The sequence below is a fragment of the Spermophilus citellus genome (genome assembly GCF_964194105.1).
Source record: "Spermophilus citellus genome assembly, chromosome: 1".
Taxonomy (NCBI): Eukaryota; Metazoa; Chordata; class Mammalia; order Rodentia; family Sciuridae; genus Spermophilus; species Spermophilus citellus.
In genome coordinates, this window is record NC_138182.1 from 175876764 (window position 1) to 175901606 (window position 24843).

At 38.1% G+C, this 24843-nt stretch overlaps 1 protein-coding gene across 1 annotated transcript in view; it reads right to left on the bottom strand.

Annotated features, from left to right (window-relative positions):
* LOC308646759 (uncharacterized protein) overlaps positions 1-24843 on the bottom strand; it is a 546497-nt gene that overhangs the window by 519898 nt on the left and 1756 nt on the right. The window contains exon 3 of the mRNA XM_081290128.1: positions 24146-24360. The gene's annotated coding sequence lies outside the window, so the exon portion shown is untranslated. The remainder of the gene's footprint in view (positions 1-24145; positions 24361-24843) is intronic.

Genomic DNA, 24843 nt, shown 5'->3' on the forward strand with positions numbered 1-24843 from the left:
TCACTAACCCCAAAACCAAATGTAGTGGTGAAAAGCAGGAAAGGAATTTTAATCAGCTTAGCAATATGGGGAAGACAAAGGAGATCAGCGAATCCAGCCCTTTGGTGGATTACCGATATGAGTTTCTAGGTTATATAAACAAGGGGAACCAGAAGTTTGCACAATCAAACCTTGATCAAACAGAGGTCTGATTGATCATTATTGCAGGATTGGTCAACCAGGGCCTTGTCAGCAGTGACAAGAAAGTTGCTGTTGCCTGGTAATAGTTTTGATTCATCGCAAGGTGCTCGTTTTTCAGACCTGTTGCTCCTGGATCCCAAGGTAACTGACATACAGCAAAGGAAAATGATGCAAAACGGAGACAGAGATGTCAAGTTTTTCCACATTTGCAGTCCCAAGTGAGGAGCCAGCATTTTTAGCACAGCAGCCTCTATGACCTTGTTACAAGGTCAGAAAAAGGTGCTATAATACAAAGTGATAAAATAATTTGGATCGTTTTTAATGATGTCTCCCTGTATTGAGACCAACGGAAAAAGACAATTTTTAAAACAGTCCATTATACATCTGAAATATTCCCTATAAAGTAACTCCTATTGATGAGGAAACAATGGTCAACTAGTATTATAACTAAATAGGAAAAATAAAGTCTGGTGTGGTACTATACCTATGCAGCAAGTGACTACACATGGTAGTGTACTATGAATTTTAAAGAAGCTAGAAGAAAGCATTTTGAACATTTTCACCACAAATAAATGTAAATTGTCCAGGAGATATGTATATACTTACCCTAATTTGAATATTATACAACATATATATGCATTGAAACATCAGATGGCACTGCACAGATTTGGACAACTATTATGTATTTGTTAAAACAATAAATAAAAAACCCTTTTCTGGGACACTCAGACACAAGGACTTACGACTCTTGGGGCTCAGTACACACCACCTCAAAATGTCTGTGGGGGACAAGTGCGCCTCCCCTATGTACTTTGTTGGGCATACTTTGAACTGATCGCTCTGAGAAACTGCACACATAGGAATGGCTCTGAAAAGCTGTTCTTCTGTAGAAGAAATTTACATTTATAAGGGAAACCTGCATTACTGAAGTACCTGCGTGGAGAGAGTGCTACTTCAAGATTAAGGGTCTCAGGTAATAAGTTATCTGCAAAGCACGACAACCATCCTCAGCACACTCTCCCCTCACTCTTCATAACCTGTGTCATGACCCCTCAAGCTCCTGCTCCACATCAGGATGCCTCATAAACTCTAATCGTCTGGCCCTTTTATGACTCACAACCTGAGACTCCCATGCACAGAGATGTAATTAAATGGGTTATTTTTTTTCCTATTAATCTCTTATGTCAAATTTTCAACCCAGCAAAAGAACCAGGAAGGGTGGAGTAAAGCCATTTTCCCACTAAACACCTACATAATTACTATTGACTTGAAGGAATTCTTTTCTGCTTTACCTTTCCTATTCTCTTCATGCTCTGTGATCTAACCAGAAAGAATTATCTATCAAAATGTAACTGAGACCTCCAGTGATCACTAACTTTTACCTCCTCATGTAGGCAGGGGATTTGACTCTGTGAAGTCAATATAATACATAAAGAAGTGTTGAGACCGCAGCAGTCCCTTGCAATCACTCAATTCATTCAACGAAGCAATTTGTGTCAGATTCATAAGGTTTAGATTTATTTACACCGATTGAACCATCGAGTGTCATTTGATGTTCAAGCCTTGTTCTGAGAATGGTACATAATTCAAGAATGCTGAATCAGAAGAGCCATCCCCAGGGACTAATTCACAAGAACCAGCATAGCATATACTTGCTTTGTCAATTTCCATTTAAGCAGAATTAGAGGTTCCCTTACCAGATGCTTCAAGCCTTTGAATGAACAAGCATTTTCTCTGTATAATAATAAATTCACAAAAGTTCCAGTTCTGACATCTAAAGGGCAGCAACATTCTATTACTGACAATATGTTGTTAGTAGTAATTTTCATTTATTACTGCTCTTCAGGCATATAGCACGGTGGTTTTTGTTTTAATGTATTGTAGCATTTTCCAGTTTGAGCTACAGAGATTATTTTACATGGAAACACTGCAACTTTCACAATGTGTAACAATAATTTCCCATGGATTCTAGAATTAAGGGACTTGTCACACTGGAGTTTTCCAACCTGGACACTCAACAATATTCTCAGTCTTACAAAACGGGATTGAACCTTCATCTTCTTTTGCAGAAAATATCTTCCCTTCAAGGGATGACCCAAATATCCCTCCCAATTCCCATGTCAAACACATGTTCATCCCTACCTGGTGTACATCTAGGCAACGTTTTTTTCCCCATGATTCCCTTTTCTAAACACACCTCTGATCTTTTTGAAATCATCCTTGCAATAAAAGCAGCAAGTTTTTCCTAATATCCTCAAATGTTGGGATATTTGCATGAGTGCATTTTTGAGCAAATAATTTTTTTTTAATTTAAGGCTTAAATGCTACAATCTTTTGGGGTTGGCAAAAAAAAATAATGTTCTGACTTGTTTATCCCAACAAATGCTAGAGAAAAGGAGGAAAGGGCAGGGCACAGTGGCACATGCCTGTAATCCCAGCAGTTTGGGAGGCTAAAGCAGGAGAATCTCGAGTTCAAAGCCAGCCTCAGCAATGGCAAGGCACTAAGCAACTCAGTGAGACTCTGTCTCTAAATAAAATACAAAAAAAAAATTAATAATAATAAGGCTGGGGATATGGCTCAGTGGTTGAGTGTCCCAGAATTCAATCCCTAGTACCAAGAAAGAAAGAAAAGGAGGAAAGGAAGGTGGAGGCTTAGATGGGGTGGGGTTGGGAAAACAAAAGGAAAGAAGAAAAGAAATACTATTTTGATAGAAACTGGAGATAAGCAATAAAAATAGCTTTAATCACCTGGGAATGGGAAAGTTGATTTCAACAAAGAGGAAACACGCAACCATGGTGAGAGCAATAACCTGGGACAGGCTAACCTCCAGCACTTCATAGAGAAATTCAGCACCACAGAATAGAGTGTAGACTTTACAGCAGACACATATCATCTTCGGAAACCTTGTTTAAGTTTGGGGAATTAACCACATTATTAGTCCTGATGAAAACAGGACCAAAACCCAAAGAGTTGTTAAAAATGCCAAAAGCACTGTTGGAGTTGCTTCTGTAGGCAGGTCACAGCAGAGCGACCTCAGTCTGAGATAGCGAGTTCCTGCCCCATCCTTTGAATTGGAAGGCAGCATGCAACGATGCAGGAATGATGGGTAGGTAATTCCCAGAGGCAAAGGGGCCAAGCCAACTGTAGCACTCTCCTCAGGCAAGAGTGGCAGAGGGACAAACTACAGGTCTCACTCTGAGGGGCAGCCACAGCTTCTTCCCCAGAACCTTTCTGTGGCAATAGCTTGGGCATTTTTTCCAGACTTCAGAGCCCCCTTATCTGGCTTTCAAGCTTAACAATTCTTCCTCTTGGTTCTGTGGTCTACCCAATATAATAGTTGCCCCTTATTTGCATAGGATACATTCTAAGACCCCCAGTAGATGCCTGAAACCCTGGATAACACCAAACCCTATATTTTATGCTTTTTCCTATACGTGTGACTATTTTATTAAAATATTTTTGTTGCTGTGACAAAATACCTGAGACAATCAACTTCAAGAAAAGGTGTGACTCATGGTTTCAGAGATTTCAATCCATGATCACTTGGTCATGTCACTATAGAATATTGGCAAGGCAGAACATCATGCCCAAGAGCAAGTGGTAGAGCAGAGATGCTCACCTCATAGCAGCCCAGAAGCAGGAGGAAGGGGAATAGGCAAGATGTAGACCCCAAAGCCATGCTCCCAAGGACTCACTCCCTTCAACTAGGCTTCCTGTAGTTTCCACCACCTCCCAATTGTCCATTCAGCAATGAACCTATCTACAAGTTATTCTATTAGTGAGGGCAGAGCCCTTGTGATCCAATCACTTCCTAAGAGCCCAGACTATGAACATGGCTACACTTGGGACCAAGCCTTCAACCCATGAGCCTCTGACACTCTAGATTCAAATCATAACTATGACGAAGTATAATTTAGAAATTAGGCACAGAATGAGTTTAACAATGAAACAGAACAAAATTATAACAACATTCTCCAAGAAAACATTCAATATGGTCTGTCTCAAAATATGTTATTGTACTATACTTACCCTTTTTGTTGACCGAAGGAAACACAACAGTGGATAAAAGGAAACTACTACTCCCTTGTGTCTAGTTTTATCATTATGGAAATTTACAAAAATCTGTTGCATTGAAATAAGGAATTTTTAGGGGCTGGAGATGTGGCTCAAGCGGTAGCGCGCTCGCCTGGCATGCGTGCGGCCCGGGTTCGATCCTCAGCACCACATACCAACAAAGATGTTGTGTCTGCCGAGAACTAAAAAATGAATATTAAAAATTCTCTCTCTCTCTCTCTCCCCTCTCTCTCTCTTTAAAAAAAAAAAGAAATAAGGAATTTTAGATATATGTATATACACCACTCCATCAATCTTATTTACACAGAAAATAAATTTAATTGAATTCAATAGTCCTCCCTTATCCAGTTCATCTTTCTGCAGTTTCAGTTACCTTGAGCAACCAGTCCTATATGGCACACCATTGTGCATAGCATGAAGAAATCTCACTCTGTTCTCCTTTCTACCTGGGACATGAGTCATCCCTTTGTCCAGTGTATCTGTGCTAAATATGCTACCCATCACTTGCTACCCAGCCATGTCAGTTATCAGATCAACTATCTCTATCTCACAAAGCTTGTGTTCAAGTAACCCTTATTTTACTAAATATTGGACCCAATGTGCAAAAGTAGAGATGCTGACAATTTTATTACAATGTTGTGTTATGGTTTATTATTATTTGTGGTTGTCTCTTGTATTTACAAACTACACTTTCTCATAGGTGTTTATGTACAGGAAAAGCAGAGTATATCTGGTTTGGCAGTATCAGTGGGGTTCTTGGAACATTTTCTACAGATAAGAGACATACTCATATAATCCTCTTCAATCACTTTCTTTTATAGATGAGGAACTGGGCATCTGGAAGGATTAAGGGGATCACCAAAGGCTATGCATCAAATAAAGCAGAGCAGGAAACAGAATGATTTTCAGTTCAATACTATTTTTACCTTGCTGATGGTACTCTTGTGTTATTTTTGTTACAGATTGGTTTTATTTTTTGGTTTTGTTTTAAGAAGGATCATTCTAGGATTGTATTTGGCTATTTGAGAGCCTGATTTAGTACTAAGATAGATGGCCCATGCTGAACAACTTGGGAAAAGGAGGAGTTAGCTAAGAGTTCAAAGGTTTATCAAATGAAGACATGATCAGATTATGCTAAAACATTCTCTGCAAAAGTATACTTAATTAAAGCATCAGCCTTTTTATGCTGCTGCCTAGCTGAATTCACCACTTTGGAACCTGCAAGTTTAATGGAACCCAGTTCACAGACATTTCTATAATAGTTAGAGCTGATTTGCTGGAAAGACTCGAACTCACATTCCAGAATGAATGCACATTATGCAATTAAGTAGATTAAGTAGAATGACAAACTTTTTGTTATGCTCAAATGTCAACTTCTGATACCTTCCCACTTTGCAAATGCTTATGGTTTACGCTCTATTTTGTATCAGTTTGAGATGTATTTCTTCTTGAATTATCCAAGTGCTGCTGATGTTCATCTATGTTTGAATATATGTGTGACCTTGGTTTCATGTTGCCCTCATGTTCTGGAATGATGTGGTAACGAGGTTTTTCATAAGTAGCCCATCTTCTTGTTAGGATCCAAGTTGAAATCAAATTCACCACTGCAAAATGGGTACTCCATGGAAGTGCTCCCCACCCTATCACACCACGCATGTGTGCACACGCACATGCAGACACGCACCAACACACCCTCAGCTCACTTCCATTATCACTGGTTTACAATCCTGAAGCTGGGAGCTTCCTTTATCTCCAGGCTCTCTTGATATTCACTTTCTTGCTAGAGATTTAGTCATAGCTCTGTAAGAAATCCAGTGTTAACGACTTCCCTGTCTGTCCCCAAATGAGGCTAAACTGACATTTCTAACACACTTTAAAATTAATTCAAATTATCTACATTATAAAGAACCCATTGTGTGGCTTATCCAAACTGTAAATAATCTAAAACAACACATCTTTGGTTTATGACGCATTATCTTCCTAAAACCGAATTACAGTATTAATTATATTTAGCTTCAGCAAATATTAACATTTCTTTATACCCCTAAGTCCAAACACCAAATGAACAGACTTGAATGTAAGCCAGAATCATGCTGAGCCTCAGAAGAAAGCCAAACTTAAAAGTTGAAACCACCAGCAATAACCCACTGAGCAGGTAATCCCCACAGGGAAGTCGGCTCTAAACCCGAGCTTTTTCAGGACTCTAAATGGCCCAGCAACTATCTGGTCTCTTCCACCTAATTTCCATGATCTTAGCTGGCCTTGCTGGTGGCTTAGGCCTTAATATAGAGAGGTGCCCAAATTGCTTTGAATGATACATTTAAAGCTGTCAAAGTAGGTAATAATCAAGGCCTGGAAGTGCTACTTCAACACCCGCCATGCTTACCCTGTTTGCTTTTTGACTAAAATCTAAGGGTCCAAATGTTTTAAAGTCTAGAAGGTGGGAGTGGGGGCAGGGGAAGGCGAAATCCCTTCACAGCAGGATTCCTGACAACATCAACACGTTGTCTGTTCTTGCCTTTTGTGAAGGGAGCCCTCCAGCTATTTGTTCAGGTTTCTCTACCAACTTCATGATGAATGAGGTTTTCCAAGGGCTTTTACACACAGCACTGTTATTTCACTAGGGCTCAGTGAGTACTTTAAACAGATGGAGACAAAGAAAGCCAGCCATATAATTCAGTGTCTGATTGCTTTTCCACATGTCAGTGGTGAAAAGCACAACTCTCCCCTGAGCAGCTCTGAGTGGTTGCCTGATTGAATCGGGTAAAGGCTGATAAATTTTGGAATGCTCTTTCAACACAAGAAAAATAACATCTAGATAGAATACTGTACCATAGCACTTGGCACCTTACAAGAGAACCCTAGAAATCAGTCCATTTCACCATTGTAAAAAGCTAAGAGGCACTTTCCATACTCCCCCAGTCATCACCAATATCTGGAGGAGGTGAGTTGACCCACATTTTTTTTTGTAACATTAACTACAATTATAGTTGGTAAGCAATTGGTTATTCATTTATTAAAAAAATAATAATAATTTTAAGAGGAAGCAATTCCAGAAACAAAAGTTTTAAGGAGCCAGAAGAGTTCAATCTTTAAATTACATTTTTTAACCACCTTTATAAAGAAAAGTTTCACTTGTTTTAATTCAACAGCTTTACCAGGACAGGATGAGAAAAAGAGGTAGTCTTTTAATCCTATGGTCTCTGCCTTTGGAGCCCATGTAACCATTCTGGCTCTAGAAATAAGAAAATCTGATCATTCTGGAGCCAGCGGATAAAACAAAGTGATAAAGAACCGAATTCAAGTCAGCATACAATTTAATGCCAGGAGAGGTGGGAGGAAAACACGTGCGAGGTTTCCACGTCGCCTCCATGACAGACACATCACCTCCTGTTTCAAGAACTTCTCTCGAGGGTCATGATTGCTTACACATTGCTCTGAAAGAGTTGGTATACAAGGCCTTAAGTAACATGCCCATGAGTAGCAGCTTCCCCTAACACTCCAGGCACAGCTTACTCCACACAGCTAAATAACAGCCCACAGTAAAATTATGCATAATCAATAGTCTGTCCACTGATCCGATGCCCCAGGGAACCATTTCTACAGAGTTTATTGTATGTATATTCCAGGTGCACGTTTGGTGGAGGCTATTGATTCACACACAGCTGTTTTTCTCCTGTTAGTGCACGATTATTTTCAAGTGTTTTACGAGAGCAGATGTTTTAAGAGCATGCCGAGTACACATTTTTCCTCAACTGACACTTTTTTATTTACATCAACAGCAGATTGCTAGGCTGCTCCCCTTTTGATACTGCAGGGTTAGGGGTTGGAATCGCCAAACAGTGTCAGTTTCTTTAACGTTCTTAAGCACAGGTGCTTCATCTATCCCTCTCCCTACAAGCACCACCAGGAGAAATCCTCTCAATCTCTCCCTGGGTCACTTCCTCCGAGAGTGACTCTTTTGCCTTCTCTGACCTTCTCTCCCCTCAAATTGTTTGAAACTGGTTTTTCCACCCAGACTTTTTAAGCTGGAGCCAACTGAGTACACCCATGTCCTATATAGAATGTTGTTTTTTCTGTTGGGTCTGTTCCTGGTCCAAATAGTTGAATTTAGATAAGTTTATTTCCTGAAAGTCACCGTGTACTTCTGCTTGAACCTACTGCAAAGTCAGTCCCATACTGGTGCTACAAGAATCTGTTACCGTGGAAAATAATGTTCTGCCACACATTCATCAAAAGAGGATGCCAATCGTTGTTTTCGCATCAGCGGAATGCACACAGCCTTAAACCAAAAAGTTCTTCTACTTAATATGATTTTGAATTCTTGTAAGCATGGAATCCAGATGGACTTGTGCCTTTAATGGGATTTTAGATGACTCTCCACAGTGTTTGAGGTGGTATTATAGTTTAGACAAGAGGTGTCTCCCAAAACTCATGTGAGAGAAAATGGAAGAAAGCCAAGAGGTGAAACAATTCTGTTATGAGAGCTTTAACCTAATCAGTGCATTAATCCACTTGAATGGATTAACTGGGTGGTAACAATAGGCAGGCATGGTGGGGCTGAAGGAAGTAAATCACTGGGAATGTGCCTTTGAGGTATAATAATGTCCTGTTGAGCAGAATTCTCTTTCTGCTTCTTCGTGCAATGTTATGAGCTGCCTTCCTCCACCACACCCTTTCGCCATGATGTTCTGCCTCATCTAGGACCCAAGGCAATGGAGTTGGCCATCTATGGACTGAGACCTCTGAAACCATAAGCCCCCAAATAAACGTTTTCTCCTGTAACTGTTCTTGTCAGGTCTTTTGGTCATAGCTGTGAAAAGGATGATTGAAACAAGAAGTAAAAGTGTTCTTGTAACCCTTACCCCTGCCAGTCTATGAACATCTTTTGGGATTAGCACATTCAAGTGATCTCAGAGTTACTCTAAACTTAGAACATTTGAAGGTGCTAACTGCAAGTACAACTGAGTATCCTTTTCAGTTCCTCTCAGTGCATACAGTCATGACCTCGCTCTTCCCACTACTCACATCAGTATAATTCTCTTCTTCCTACAACCTCATCAACTCAGATCTTTAAGAAATGTTTTTCAAATGACCATTTCATATCAATCTTGTTTGACAACAAACCAGTCTGCTCACAGCCAATAATTCCATCAACACAGAGTAACAGTTACAATTTATACGCTTTCATATCTACTGGAGGCCTTGGTGTAAAACATTGCCATTAACTGGTAGGGGAAAGAATACACATAACAGATTAACTAAAAATCTTTGTCACAAGGGAACACCCATGTCTCTAGGAAATATTTTTTGTTCTGAACACAAATGGATCAACTTAGTTTTAAATTCCTATAGAAAGCACATTTATTTTCCCCTTCTATTCATTTAATACTCCTTCTGCCTAAGGAAGGACTAGCATTGGTCAAAACAAAATGTTAAGCACTACCATAGTAAACCAAGATGTTCAATGGGCTTGCTCCTGAAGTTGCAGAATTTCAGCTGAAATATCAAGACAAATATCAGCAGATGGAAACCCATCTTTCCAAGGAGGAATTCAGCATAATCTCAGACGACTTATCAAATGTAACAGAACTAATCTATCAGTGTCTATTTCCTACCTCCTGCCCGGAGAAGCTAGAGATTCATTAAGGAATGTATTTAAAGGGCATTATAGAAGTTCAGAGGTTTGATTCTGAGACCCTGGGCATTTCTGAAGGTAGTGAAATGCTTTCTTCTTACCGGATGGTTCCTTACTGTGTATTCGAGTCCAGCCCTTATGCCATTACCATGATGGGATGCAAGAAAATTCTTGGGAGAAATTAACACAAATATTTAAATTGGGGGGGGGGGAATTCAGTAGGCTAGGACTAGTGTCAGCCTCATGCCTGTAGGGGTGTAATATAGGAGGCTGTTTAAGGCTAATTGCAAAGACAGAAACAAAAGTTATAGGGCAAGGAGGGAAGACAGCACTTACTCAAGCTAATAGTGAAAATATGTTTGATATTTCCTGTGGTCAAGGAACACCCTGGAGGGTAACAGGGTATGAAATGCCTTAAAGGCCCATCTATGAAGCTCAGGGCTAGTGATGTGCTCCTGAGCACATCTATGCTTACTTAGCATACATGAGGCCCTTGGTTCAATCCCCAGCACCAGGGGAAAAAAATAGAAGAGTAAATAAACATAAGAGAGAAAAGAAAAAATAAACTTGAGTTTATTGTGTTCATAAAAAATTATATCATTAGTTGAATTCATGCTAAATCTATGGTTGATATGTGATAGGGAATAAATTTAACTATAAATGCCATGTTAAAAGTCATGTAGAATTTTTTTTCTCACTAAATTGTGTAGGGCCAAAATTGCTGAGGCTGGCTTTGAACTTGCAACCCTCCTACCTCTGCCTCTGAAGCCACTGGATTACAGACGTGTACCATTGCGTCTGGCATAAACTCATGCAGAGTCTTAAACGTGAAGTTTTAATAATATTTAGAAGTATGTAGAAAAGTTGAAAATAAAACTGGCTTTAAAAAATGAAATTACAGAAAGAAATTTAATTATGCATTTACTTCATTATAAGATGCTGACTTATGACCAAATAATTGAAGAAAAAAATTTTAGCTTATTTTTAAAAGTTCGAGGGTATTGAGTAAACATGTTGGTATTTATTTTAAACTGAGATGGTCTAGGTGTTTAAAAAAAAAAAAACTGGGGATTAAACCCAGGAGTACTGAGTCACATCCCCAACCATTTTAACCCTTTATTTTATATTTTGCAACAGGGTCTCACTAAATTGCTGAGGCTGGCCTTAAACTTGTGATCCTCTGCTTTAGCCTCCCAAGTTGCTGGAATTATAGGTGCACCACCACACTGGCCTCGGTGTCTTAAGAAAAAACTGTGAGATGGGAAGTCAAACAAATAAAGTTCAAGATGGTAAACTCAATATACACCTTTGCCTCCTCTCCTTTGAAATTCATCAAATGACAGTTGAAAAGGACACAGGAAAAAAAACTTCACAAAACTTCTGAGAATATTTGAGACATCAATGGATCCAGTATTTTTGCAGATTTGTGAACAGAGTAGAAAATAGAAGAGTACAATATATACACAAAAGCAGAGGTTGCTGTCACTCAAGCCATGATCAGAAGAGGACTAAAGCAGACAGTGCTATTAACCATGGGATTCTCCAGAACGAGTAGGGGAAAAAAGCAGAACCAATTGCCAAAATTTTAAAATACAATAAAATAGAAAATAAAGTTTACAATGTAGAACTTGAAAATAGGAGCAAAAAATTCAATATCCCAAAGTAGGTTCAAATTAGCCAGCATCTAATTAACAAAAACTTTACAAAAAGAAAATAGACAAATTCCATTTTACCCTGATGAGTGACCTGGGGGTACATAATGGAATCAAGAAAAATGGAATCATAACACACCGTCTTGGCGGTAAAAAAAAAAAAAATCATTACATACTCATATAATATGAAGATTGATTTTTTTTCTTTTAACCTTAAAGGCAAAAAAAAAAAAAAAAACCCAGCACGTACGGTTATAGTTGCAGAACAAAATAAATATTATCAACTTTGACAATATAAAAGCAAAAATTAAATTGAAGGAAGATAGGAAGAGAAAAATGAAGAGGCAGAGGAAAGATAGAGGCACTAATTTCTAACTTAGAATAAAATCAAGTCAATCAACTAAAGTCAAAGGTAAAATAAATAAACAGATACATTTTCTTATTGTCTTAAACTTATTGTTCTTCTAAAAACCTACAATAAAGCTAAAAATAATGTAACTATCCAAGTTTAGGGGGAGATGAGATGCGAGTGAGTGATCCAAATTCTCATAGTACCAGGTGGAAATTGTCCATGATGGTTAAATCAACAGTGGATGAGCAGTTTTATTTAGATAACTACCAGAAATATTTTTTTAAATGTTGAAGAGGTGCTGGTGGAAATAAGCCTGAGACTGAGAGCAGCAGAGCAGGAGTGTTTTCCCCTCCTCCTAAGCTCTCAGTATTCCTGGTTTCTTACCTGGGCACATGTTATTTGGTGTCCAAGCTTGTCATCACTAAAAAATGCCTGAAACAGTCAGCCTATAAAAAAATTTATTTGGGCTCAGAATTTGGGAGGTTGCAGTCCAGTCAGATGGCCCCATTGCTTTGGGGCCTGTATGACAAGGCAGAAAATCATGGTGTAGATTGTGTGTTACAAAAAAGCAGCTCAGCCTCAGAGCCAGGATGCAAAAGAAAGAGGATGTATACCCTACATGGGCACCCCCTAATGACCTGTACACCCCCTATCAGGCCCTGCCACCTTTCAGTAACACCATGCCAGGAAATAATCCTTTCATGTCCTAGGAGACATTTAAGATTCAAACTATTTGGATAAAAACAGGTAAATAAAAATGAGAAACCAAGATTAATAAATGCCAACTATCCCCACTTTCCAAATGCTGACTGTAGCCAAAACTACAGCTGGGGATAGAAAGCAGATTTTAATCTAACTGACCAAAGGGTCAAATAGCCAATATATAAATACAAAAAGTGTATTTGGGGGGGGGGGGGGCTATATCCCCTTCTTGTCCTCTCCCTGTACCACCACCACATGCACCCACCCATAAATACAGAATTCACACCATTGTTCCTCTGAAGTCTGTTCAGGACCATCAGATACTGACATTCAACATAGACCAAGTAATGACTACTTCACATACTCAATACATCCTCAAATGAAATTGGACTCAATCTAGAAACACAGTATGCATTCAAGGACACAAAGTGTGGAGTCAATTGTAAACATCTTCTCAACTTTCCCAAATATAGTCAAAATGGGCCAATACACCCCAACAAGAAAATCAACTCAACCCAAGTGTGAGTCAGCACAGTTTTTCTGTGAAGAGCCCAGTAGTAGATATCTCAGTGTCATACTCAACTCTACCTTCAGAGCAAGGATGTTGTCACAGACAATAGAGGAGTGGCTGGCTGTGTGCCAATAATCTTTACCAAATAGGCTGTGGATCGTATTTGGTTCATGTGCTCTCATTTGATGACTTCCGAACTAAAGGTTAATATTAAGATTTTTCCAATTAATAAAATGATATCACATGCTTTATTACTTAAATTGTGCTAATATCAAATAATATGCTATCATTTATCACTCTGCATATTTTGTGATGTTCAAATGCCTCTGAATCAGAACTGGTCAAGTGAAGCTGAAGCATACGCATTCCTTGCCTCTTTACTCCCATCCCACAGACAGGAATAAAATAAACACACTGATAAAGCCAGCTATCCCTGCTCAGGGCCCCTCCTAGAGGACTAGTATATTTCCCATTTCTCCATCAAAAATCAGATCTCCCTGAAACTTCAACTATATATTCTGTTGCTACATTTTGAAAATAATGTCAAGGGGGAATCTCTCAGCAGCAGTTAGAACCCATACCTAACTTTAGGAGATGGCTCATAAAGGATGTTTAGTGTTTCAAATAACTGAAATTGTATAGAGAAAGATTAGCACTTGGCAAGGATGTTGATGGTTTGCTGGAAAAGGTCACCTTAATCACTGTCAAGTCATATTTATTAAGAAACTTGATACTCCTGGGCTTAACAGAACATGCTAAGATTTTTTTTTAATGAACTGGCAGTGTGGATAAAAAGCAAAACTCAAAAATCAAATCAGCTTCCACATCAAAATCCTAATTACATTAGTGATGGCTGTGAGCAAAATATGGTCCTAAATAAAATTTTAGATGGTGTTAGCAATATGATCAAAAAGGATGAAAAATCACAAGTGACAAGGGAAAGCATTTGATACATGACCAAAAACAGAAAAATAACAAAAGGAAATCCTCCCAAAGAAACCCTTACAATTGCCTAGACAGTTCTCGTCAGAAACAACAGTTATAATTCCAAAGCCCAGGTGCAAAGTGAAAAGCAAAAACAAGCCTGACGATTCCCAGCACATCCAAGAGCAAAGGAGACCAACACCACTACCCCTGGATATGTACAAAGAATTTAATTCTAACAAAGAAATCAATGTCGAGCAACATTAAAAGCCAGGTTTGGGGAGAACCTTGTTCTGCTTTTAGCTTTATTGAAAGAACAAGTGCAAACATCTACTACTATGCACGTGCCTGGGTACCTACTGGTGTGCATACAACACAGCTAAGGTGGCTACTTAAAAATTCACTAAGAAACAAAATTCCCTGAGAAGATTCTCACATACGATCAATTATCTATGCAGCCACTCTAAATCTTTCCTAGGCAAAGAACATCTCCAAACTTGAGCCAGAAAATAAGTATATGCTCCATATGCAAGACTTAATTATTCTATAAAATCCTGCCTCAATCTTTACAGATTACATGTAATCAACATGCAAATGAGACATGCTCCCCCTGCAAAACTGGGTCCATATTTAATTTTAGCGTTAAAATAATAATTGATACCTAAAGCCTATTTCTTAACCTTAAAACTTTCAACTTTTAAAAACTGCATGTGGCATCATTTAGCTGAACATAAACACCCATTATGGGAAGACAGACCACATTATAAATGTAGACTTATAATGTGGATAAGGCAAGTCAGTCAGGAAAAAAGGGGCTTAAGCAACTGTGGAACCACATCATCCAGTCCACTTTGTTTTATCTGTATGTAAGCCAGCAATGTGCATTTGAATAGTCTAATCAGACAATGTAGACTTTGTTTATTGACCTCAAAGCTGATCACTAAGAGGGCAGAAGAAGATATTTCTCTGGGACACAGAAGAATTTGAAGCAGATAAAAAATATATGGAGATGGTGGTTGAGATCATTGGCAAACTCATTTTTAAGCAACCCACCCCTTACAAAGTGTCAAAGATTCATTTATAAATCTACAGGAAGCTATATGTGCCTAAAATATTAATTGAATACTTCAGAATTAATATGCTTGAAATATGTGGGCAAGATTAACAGAGTGGTGATAGAAGATAAATTTCTTACATCTATACCAAATATTAGAAGAAAAAAATCCAGTATTTCTCAATGTGTTTCAAGGACCGCCTTCATCTAAATCACTGGCAATACCTTTCAATATATATATATTCCTAGGCCTTACCTTTTTTTTCTTCTTCTTCTTCTTCTTTTGGTACTGGAGATTGAACCTAAGAATGCTTAACCACTGAGCCATATCCCTAACCTTTTTATTTTTTGAGACAAATCTCACCAAGTTGCTTGGGCCTCAGTAAATTGCTAAAGCTGGACTTGAACTTGAGATCCTCCTCCCTTGTCCTCCCAAGTCACTAAGATTACAGGCGTGCCATGCTAGGACCCAACATAGAATTTTCTATGATACCTCTGGATGTGCCAAATGAATCTGAACTTTTAATAGGTGCCTTTAAAATTTAATGATATTTCCACAGAATCACATATGATTGATTTTAGGTAAAAATATCTTTAGAAATAATGCAATCGCACAATCTGAAGACAGTAGCCATCCTCTTGGGAGAAGCAGAATGTCTCATGATAGCAGCAGCACAAGACCACAAAGGAAAACATGCAAGATAGACGGTAAGAATTAGACTTGAGTTTGTTATACTGTCACTTCTCCCTCATTCTATTGTGAAACAGAGACAAACCCCAAATCACACAAAACACTTCGCAATTCATGAGGATGTATGCCTATCTGAAGACATGTACCAAACACATTCAAATACATGTCGCCAGAACAGGCAGGAATGAGGTAGTGCTCTAAGACCCTACGGTTAAGAAAGGAGACTTACACAGTCTAATGAAAGCAATCATCTATAAACCGAGTAGTATTCATTTTGAGATGAACTCCACACCCACTCCTTAAGAAAAGTAATAAAGAACCAGAAAAACATCTTCCTGTCAAATAACTAGGTTCAGTCACTGAGCCTGCCAGTGATGGCTGGTCTTGGACTAGAAAGCCTCCTCTTCTAGCTACACCATATGGATTCTCATCTCTAAAATAATACCCATCAGTCTTGCAACTATTGCTAAAATTCCAGCCTATTTTAAACCATTAATTTGTCTTTAATATTATGTTGAATGCTTGAAATATTTCTATTCCTTGGGTCTAATTTGATGTATTTTCAAGAAGCCTGTGATGGGAACTTAGATGGGACACAGGCTTAACTGAGTAATATGGATGAAGAACATCATTCAGATTTAGTTTTAATTCAACAAATGTTCTTTTAATCACAGCCCGTTTGCTAAACTTTGCAGAGGACATAAACAAGGGTAAGGGGTCACATTGTGACTACCAAATGTGAGAGACACAACATGTGAAAAATTAAAAGGAAGAATAAAATCCTGTTGGGGAAATAAGGAAAGCATTCATAGAGGAAGTGGCACAGGAGATGAGCCTTGCAGATGGATCAGGTTTTAGATCTTAAAAAATATTACAGGTAGTAAGAACATGAACAAAATATGCTAGGAATAAAGGTAAAATTAATTTTGAGTATTACAACTTATAACTGCAATCAACTTATTAGATGTCTCGTGTGATTTAAACATTGCCTCAGGTTCTAGAAACACAAAAATTAACATAGCCTGGGTCCTGCCCTTAAACTTGGTTTGGATGTATGTGTTGAGTTCCAGACTTGAATGAGCTCCTGAGAGAGGATAGAAAGAGCAACTGTAAGTGGTAAGATCAGAGAACCATGGATCAGCACTAAAAGTGGAACAGAGAAAGGAAAGACCAATAGACTATGGACAAAAGATACAGACCACTCATGGAAGAAATGGGAGTAGTCCCTAAACACATGAAGAGAGACTTTACCTGGCTCTTGGTAAGAAAAGTGTGAGATGAAATTACTCTGAGATGGTACTCCTCACAAACCAGAGTGACAAAAATTCTTATACTTGACAGGTTGCCATATTTTTTGCAAGGTTCTGAGGAAATGGTACTAGCAAACATTTCTGGCAGGAATATATAATAATACATGCCCTCTCAAAGGAAATTTAGCAGTATCTGGAGTAAGTCACATGTGACTTGCACAATTTTTAATTTTTTATTCTAATTTGTTATATATGTCAGAATGCATTACAATTCATATTACATATATAGAGCACAATTTTTCACATCTCTGTATGCAAAGTACATTTACACCATTTAAATCTTCTTCATAAATGTACTTACAGTAGTGATGTCCATCTCATTCCACCATTTTTTAAATTTTTTTATTTTTTTTTAGGTTGATTCCCAAGGTTTTCTTTTTTTTATTTATTTTTTTTAGGCTATTGTAAATGGGGTAGTTTTCCTCATTTCCCTTTCAGAGAATTTTTCACTAATATACAGAAATGCCTTTATTTATGGGTGTTGATTTAGTATCCTGCTACTTTGCTAAATTTATTTACTAACTTTAGAAGTTTTCTGGTAGAATTTTGGGGTCTTCTAGGTATTCAATCATATTGTTGGCAAATAGTCTAACTTGAGTTTCCTTTCCCTATTCATATTCCTTTAATTTCTTTCGTCTAATTGCTCTGGCCAGTGTTTCAAGAACTATGTGAGAAGTGGTGAAGGAGGGCATCCCTGTCTTGTTCCAAGTTTTTAGAAGGAATGCTTTCAATTTTTCCCCATTTAGAATGATGTTGGCCTGGGGCTTAGCATAGATAGCTTTTACAATGTTGAGATATGTTCCTGTTATCCCTAGTTTTCCTAGTGTTTTGAACATGAAGGTGTGCTGTATTTTGTCAAGTGTTTTTTCTGTGTCTATTTAGATGATCATATGGTTCTTTAAGTCTATTGATGTGATTACATGTATTAATTTCCGTATATTAAATTAACTTTGCATCATTGGGATGAACCCCACTTGATCGTGGTATGCTATCTTTTTGATATTTTTGTATTCAATTTGCCAGAATTTTTTTTTTAGAATTTTTGCATCTATGTTCATTAGAGATATTGGTCTGAAGTTTTCTTTGATGTGTCTTTGCCTGGTTTTATAATCAGATTGATATTGCCCTCATAGAATGAGTTTGGAAGTACTCCCTCTTTTTCTATTTCCTGAAATATATTGTAGAGTACTGGCATTAGTACTTCTTTAAAGGTCTTGTAGAACTCAGCTGTGTATCCATCAGGTCCCAGGCTTACCTTGGTTGGTAGGCTTCTGATGGCGTCTTCTATTTCATTGCTTGAAATTGATCAGTTTAAATTGTGTATAGCATCCTGATTCAATTTAGACAAATCATATGACTGTAGAAATTTGTCAATGCTGTCGATTTTTTCTATTTTTCAGATACAAGTTTTTAAAATAATTTCTAATTACCTTCTGTATTTCTGTAGTGTCTGTTGTGATATTTCCTTTTTCATCATATACGTTAGTAATTTTTCTCTCTCCTTCTCTTCATCAGCATGGCTAAGGGTTGGTCAATTTTATTTTTTTCAAAGAACCAACTTTTGTTTTGTCAAGTTTTCAGTTGTTTCTTTTGTTTCAATTTCATTGATTTCAGCTCTGATCTTAATTATTTCCTGTCTTCTACTGCTTTTGGTGTTGATTTGTTCTTCTCTCTCTAGAGCTTTGAGATGTAATGTTAGGTCATTTATTTGTTGCTTTCTTCTTTTAAGGAATGAACTCCATGCAATGAGCTTTCCTCTTAGTACTGCCTTCACAGTGTCCCAGATTTTTCAATACATTGTATCTGTGTTCTCATTCACCTCTAAGAATCTTTTAATCTCCTCCTTAATGTCTTTTGCAACCCCTTGTTCATTCAGTAGCATATTACTTAGTCTCCAGGTGTTGGAGTAGCTTTTCTTATTTTATCATTGATTTCTAATTTCATTCCATTGTGGTCTGATAGAATGCAGAGTAGAATCTCTACTTTTTTATATTTGCTAAGAGTTGCTTTGTGATGTTATGCAATCTATTTTAGAGAAGGATTCGTGTGCTGCTGAGAAGAATGTGTATTCACTTGTTGAAGGATGAAATTCTATGTATCAGTTAAGTCTAAGTTATTGATTGTATTATTGAGTTCTATAGCTTCTTTATTCAGCTTGTATTTGGAAGATCCAGTGATGAAAGAGATGTGTTCAAGTCACCCAGAATTATTGTGTTGTAGTCAATGTGTTGAACTGGAGAAGAGTTTGTTTGATGAACATAGATGCCTTATTGTTTGGGGCATATAAATTTATTATTGTTATGTCTTGTTTTGTCCTTCTTTATCCCTATTCATTAACTTTAGCTTCAAGTCTTGTTTGATATGAGGGTGGAAACACCTGCTTTATATCACAGTCCATGTGAGTGATATGATTTTTCCCAATCTTTCACCTTTAGTCTGTTCTGTGTATGTCTTTTCCTATGAGTCTCCTGGAGGCAGCATATTGTTGGGTCTTTTTTTTTTTGGGGGGGGGGTCCAATCTGCTAGTCTATGTATTTTAATTGGTGAGTTTAGGTCATTAACATTAAGGATTATTATTAAGACATGATTTGTATTCCCAGCCATTTTTTGTTTATTTTTTGGTATTTAACTTGACTTCATTTCTCCTTTAATTAGTTTTTCCTTTACTGTAATACCTACCTTTGCTTATTTTCATTGTTTTTCAATTCCTCTTCATGGAATATTGTGCAAGGATGTTCTATAGTGCAGGCTTTCTAGCTGTAATTTTTTTTAACTTTTATCATGGAAGGTTTTTATTTCATCATCAAATCTAAAGCTTCATTTTGATGGATATAAGATTCTTGGTTGGCATCCATTTTCTTTCAGAGCTTGATATATGTTATTCCAGGATCTTCTAGCCTTCAGGGTCTGGGTTAAAAAATCTGTACATAATCTAATTGGTTTCACCCTATATGTAATCTGATTCCTTTCTCTCATAGCTTTTAGTATTCTCTCCTTATTCTTTATGTTAGGCATTTTCATTGTAATGTGCCTTGGTGTGGATCTGTTGGGATTTTGTACATTTGGCATCCTGTAAGCCTACTGAATTTGGTTTTCCAATTCATTCTTCATGTTTGAAAAGTTTTCTGATATTATTTTATTGAATAAATTGCACATTCCTTTGGTTTGGAACTGTTTCCTTCTCTAGCCCAATAACTCTTAAATTTGGTCTTTTTATGCTATCCCATATATTTTTTTAATGTTCTGCTCATAATTTCTTACTATTTTCACTGTATTGTCTATGTTCTTTTTAAGATTATAATTTTGTTTTCATTATCTGAGGTCCTGTCTTCCAAGTGGTTTAATCTGTTGGTGATGCTTTCAAATTGAGCTTTTAATTTGGTCTATTTTTCTTTCATTTCAAGGATTTCTATCTAATTTTTGTTTTAGAACCTCTATCTCCTATAGAGGTCATCTTTTGCTTCCCGTATGTTTATGTAGCTATTTGTCGAAATGATCTCTTGCTGCCTATATTTGTTCTCTTATATCATCCTTTAAGTCACAGAACATTTTAAGCATGTGCATCCTGAACTCCTTCTCTGTAATTTCTTCTGTTGTGCTGGCCATGATAATGTGGTATCTTGATATGTTTGGGACACTTTCTTCCCTTGTCTTTTCATATTGCTTGTGTGTCTTCCCTTTTAGCACTGTGGATCCTAGGCATTACCTTTTTTACTCTATAGACTTATAGTGCCCCTGTAGGGATCCAATATTTCTTCTTCGAAATGAAGGACAATGTTGTCAGATCCTAATATAAAAACCCTAAGAACAGATGTTTGCTATTAAGACATTTACAGTTTGGTCACAATGTACAGAAATGGTGAATTCAATTATTATCCACAATATACTCAGTAGGTTTGTAAAAGGGTTTATAGTTTCTGATGGTGGACAAAGAACCAGTGGTGAGGAATAAGATGATATGCTGAGGAGATAGTAGGTGAGGATATAGAGTTGTTATATCTTAGGAAGTATGAAAGAGAAATCTAAAGAGGAACATTAGTAGCAGGAGAAGGAAGAGAAAGTAATTTTGGGTAGACATTTAAGTGGGAAGACAGAGTACATAAAACAAACATATTGAGAAAATTTAAAAATGTTAAAATAGAAAATGGTGAGATAAATTACACACACACACACACACACACACACACACACACACACACACCCCATAGCTGTAACACACTATTCAGATGTCCCAGTCCTCAAAATCCTAATTCATGCAAACTACTTGGTTTCACATATGTTGGAGATGTGAGGGCAGGAGAATAGAGAAGGGGGTGGGAAATCTTGAAGAAAGAAGATTGTTTTGGTTGGAAATCTGTCTTTCCTGCTTCCCTTCTCATCCAATAGGTGGGGATGTCTGTTGTTAGCTGGTATCTCCGTGCTCAGGATGGTGAAGTGAACCAGGGTATCACTGTGCCAGGGTAGTGGCTGCTGGGGGGAGGCGTATTAGAAATGGGGTACCTGGCCAGCTGGAGTTCCAAAACTGGGACTTGCCCTTCACTGAAGGTGGTGATGAAGGTGGCCTAAGATTGAGGTGCCTGCTTTCAGTGGTGGGCTGTCAGGTCGTGTGCAGGGAGCCAAGTGATGGTGTTGGAGGATGAGTTCAGAGATGAGCCCATGCAGTGTGTGGCTGTTGACCAACTTCAGACTCTGTGAGAAGTTCTTGGGTGCAGGCAGGCTACTGTGCCTAGGGGACTATCTCTGCTGCTGCAGCATCCCAAGATGGCAGCAACTGGGGAGCCCCACATTGGTAGATGGGGATTCACACAAGAGTGTTGGCCAGAGTTTCTACATGTGGAAAGCTGCCAGATGTCCCATGTGGTGGTAGGGTCGGAGATTTCATCTTAGGTACATGGCCAAAGTTCTGCATGGGTGTTGATGGTGCCTGCTCAGGTACCCAATAGCCCTGTGTGGGAGAGTAGTTGGAAGACTCACTCTGATGCTGAGGCCTGGAGCCCTGGAGGGGCACAGTGGCCATGATTCCCATGCTGGAGCAGGAATTTTGCTCGCAGAGAAGCAGTATTCTCACAACTTGAGTCCCAGGTCATGGAGCGCCACAGAATACTGCCTCCCTCTGGCCCACCATCTTGGATCCCCCGACTGGCACTATATTTCTATTGCACAGTACGTGTTATCAGTTCACAGAAAATTTGAGGGACAGAAGACATGAAAACCCTCCATGATTCAATTAACCTGATCCAACATGAAGGAAATTCTAACACCAAAGATTCATATTCCAAAATAGATGGCAAGAACAGGGAAATTGACCACAGATGATCTCCTAGGTGAACTGAAGGGATTGTGTAAATTTTTACTACTGAAAAATCTAGAAGGAGCACAGATTAAAAAAAAAAATATTGGGCGGATCAATTCTAAGGACAACTACAGAGTAAGTAAAAATCACTGATACTAAAGCTAGACTGCAAAAGTCTAGAAGTGGCAAAGAATTACACAGTTCTTACAAAGGTTTTCACCAGGAAAAAGAGATACTTGATTCTGAACACACTTAAGTGTTATCGTGATTAATAAGTATGAATTAATAAGTAAGAATCACTCAGTTAAACAAAAATTCCTCTAAATCATTAGATCTTTAAGACTGTTATAAAATCATGGAAATGGCACCAGTTTAAGAATCAGAATATCTAAATTCTCACATACCAATATTACCTATAGGAACATACCATTTTCTCCCATCAGTAGGGGAGGAATAGTTGCAGAGATGTAAAATCATAGGAATGTGACTTTAGATCACAAAGTACCTAAAAACTAGAGAGCGTGAAAGCAGGAAAGGAGAGCCAACAGTACTCTGCAGTATCCGGCTCAAACAATGGGCTCAGGACATGTGGGTCAAGTGTGCTTTGTAAGAGAGCAGCAAGTGGAAGGGAGCCCTCAAACCAGAAACATGTGACCAAGCACAGCTGGAGTGTGAATCTGCCTCTGGTTATAGCAAGGAAGTCATTTATTACAGTGGAACTACAGGGAGGGTTGGCGTTGACTTGATCCACATGTCTCCTATCATGAACTACCTCTGGATGTTAGCTAGAATTGCTGAGCATTACCAAAAAGTTACACAAGCCTGAAACATCCAGTGAATAAGTTTAAGCCAAGTTTAAAGGAAAAGGTCAAAAGAAAGGACAGGATTTCCAGGGTCCACCACTCCAGACAGTAAGCTCTTCTGTCTGACTCTGAATCCCTTGAGAACAGGAAAAGGTATCTTCATTTATTCAACAAGTATTTTTTTGATCCTCTATATTAGACTCTACACTGGGTGATAGAGATAGAAGAGCTGATATTACTTCCCATGACAGTACTAACACTCAGAACAGAATAGACAGTGTTACATGGCAGAGGACTTTGCTTTTAGCTTTGGAAGATCACTGCAATTTGGAAGAAGACTCTTCATAAGCTAACAATCTTTTTCTGACTCAGAAGCAGATGATCAGTCTACCCACACCTTAGGAGAAAAGCCATAGGCGGTTTTTAATAGAAAGTGGTCACAATTTATAAAGTAGTGATTGGGAAAATCAGTTAACAAGAAACACGATGGTGGCACAGAGACAAATAAAAGAAAACAACTCTGTCCAAAAAAAATTCACTTTATCAAAACTTAACATGAAGAGTAGAAGACAACTCCCACTGGTTCTGGCAAGACATCCTGGAGAGGGTTTAGAATGTTGAAGTGCTTATAACTCAAATGTCATTCCAGCAGAAGGATTGCCAAATCTCATCTGCAATCACACAAGGTATACACTAGATGTACACAGTTCTGTTTTTTGTACATTTCAGGATGTTTCTCTCAGTTTTAGCATTTTTATTCCATGAGACTTGGAGGATAAGCTATTCTCACTGTGGTCAAAATGACAAAGCAACATATGATGAGGGTCCCAGTCTCTTCTCCAAAGTCAGGCCCTAGAACTGGCCAAGTATGTAATCCGGCAAGAGTGGCAGAGCTTAGAAAACAAACTAAGAGGAGGAAGTAGGACTCTTGTTTCCAAAGCAATTTCCTTGGAAACTCACCCAGTAATTACCTTGGACAAGAAACTGATGCTTTGCTCCTTTATCTCCTTATCCTTTCCACAGAGTGACTTCATCACATGGAAAGGTCATTCTTCCTTCTTCACGGAGAATGCCTAGGGTTTCCTGGTTTGATGGACATAACCTCTGCTTGGCAGGAGAAGGCCGTGTGGAGCTTTTGCCTGGCTCACATTCTGACCCTAGTAGGTTCAATGTAACTAAAGCAGGGGAAAAAAAAAAGTTGATGTTTCAAGAGGAAGATGAACAGGAAGCACTTATGCAACCATGTGAAAAATAAAAATAATTAGAACATCTGAAAGGATTCTTCAGTGTGAGACTGGAAGGAGAGAAGGATTCGCACAGATAGTATTCTGTCTCCGTTAAATACAAGCTCTCACAATTCTCTCCCGGACTCCTTATGTCCATGTCATTTGTCCATTCATTGTTTATTTCACTTCATGAGCTCCTTGTCATTTAATTAATGCTTTGAAATGAAACATGAAATTTCCTTATCAATTCATTTTGAAAATATATCCTGACTTGTTAATCTTTCCCTTCTTTAACAGAAGATTTCTATAGCTTATATTTCAAGGAATGACAAGGGCAATTATCATTAAAAACCGAGCAGAACAAAGCTATGGTAATGAGGAGCGCCTGGATTCATTCACCAAGACACTCAGCGATAAAAGGATAAAATGAAC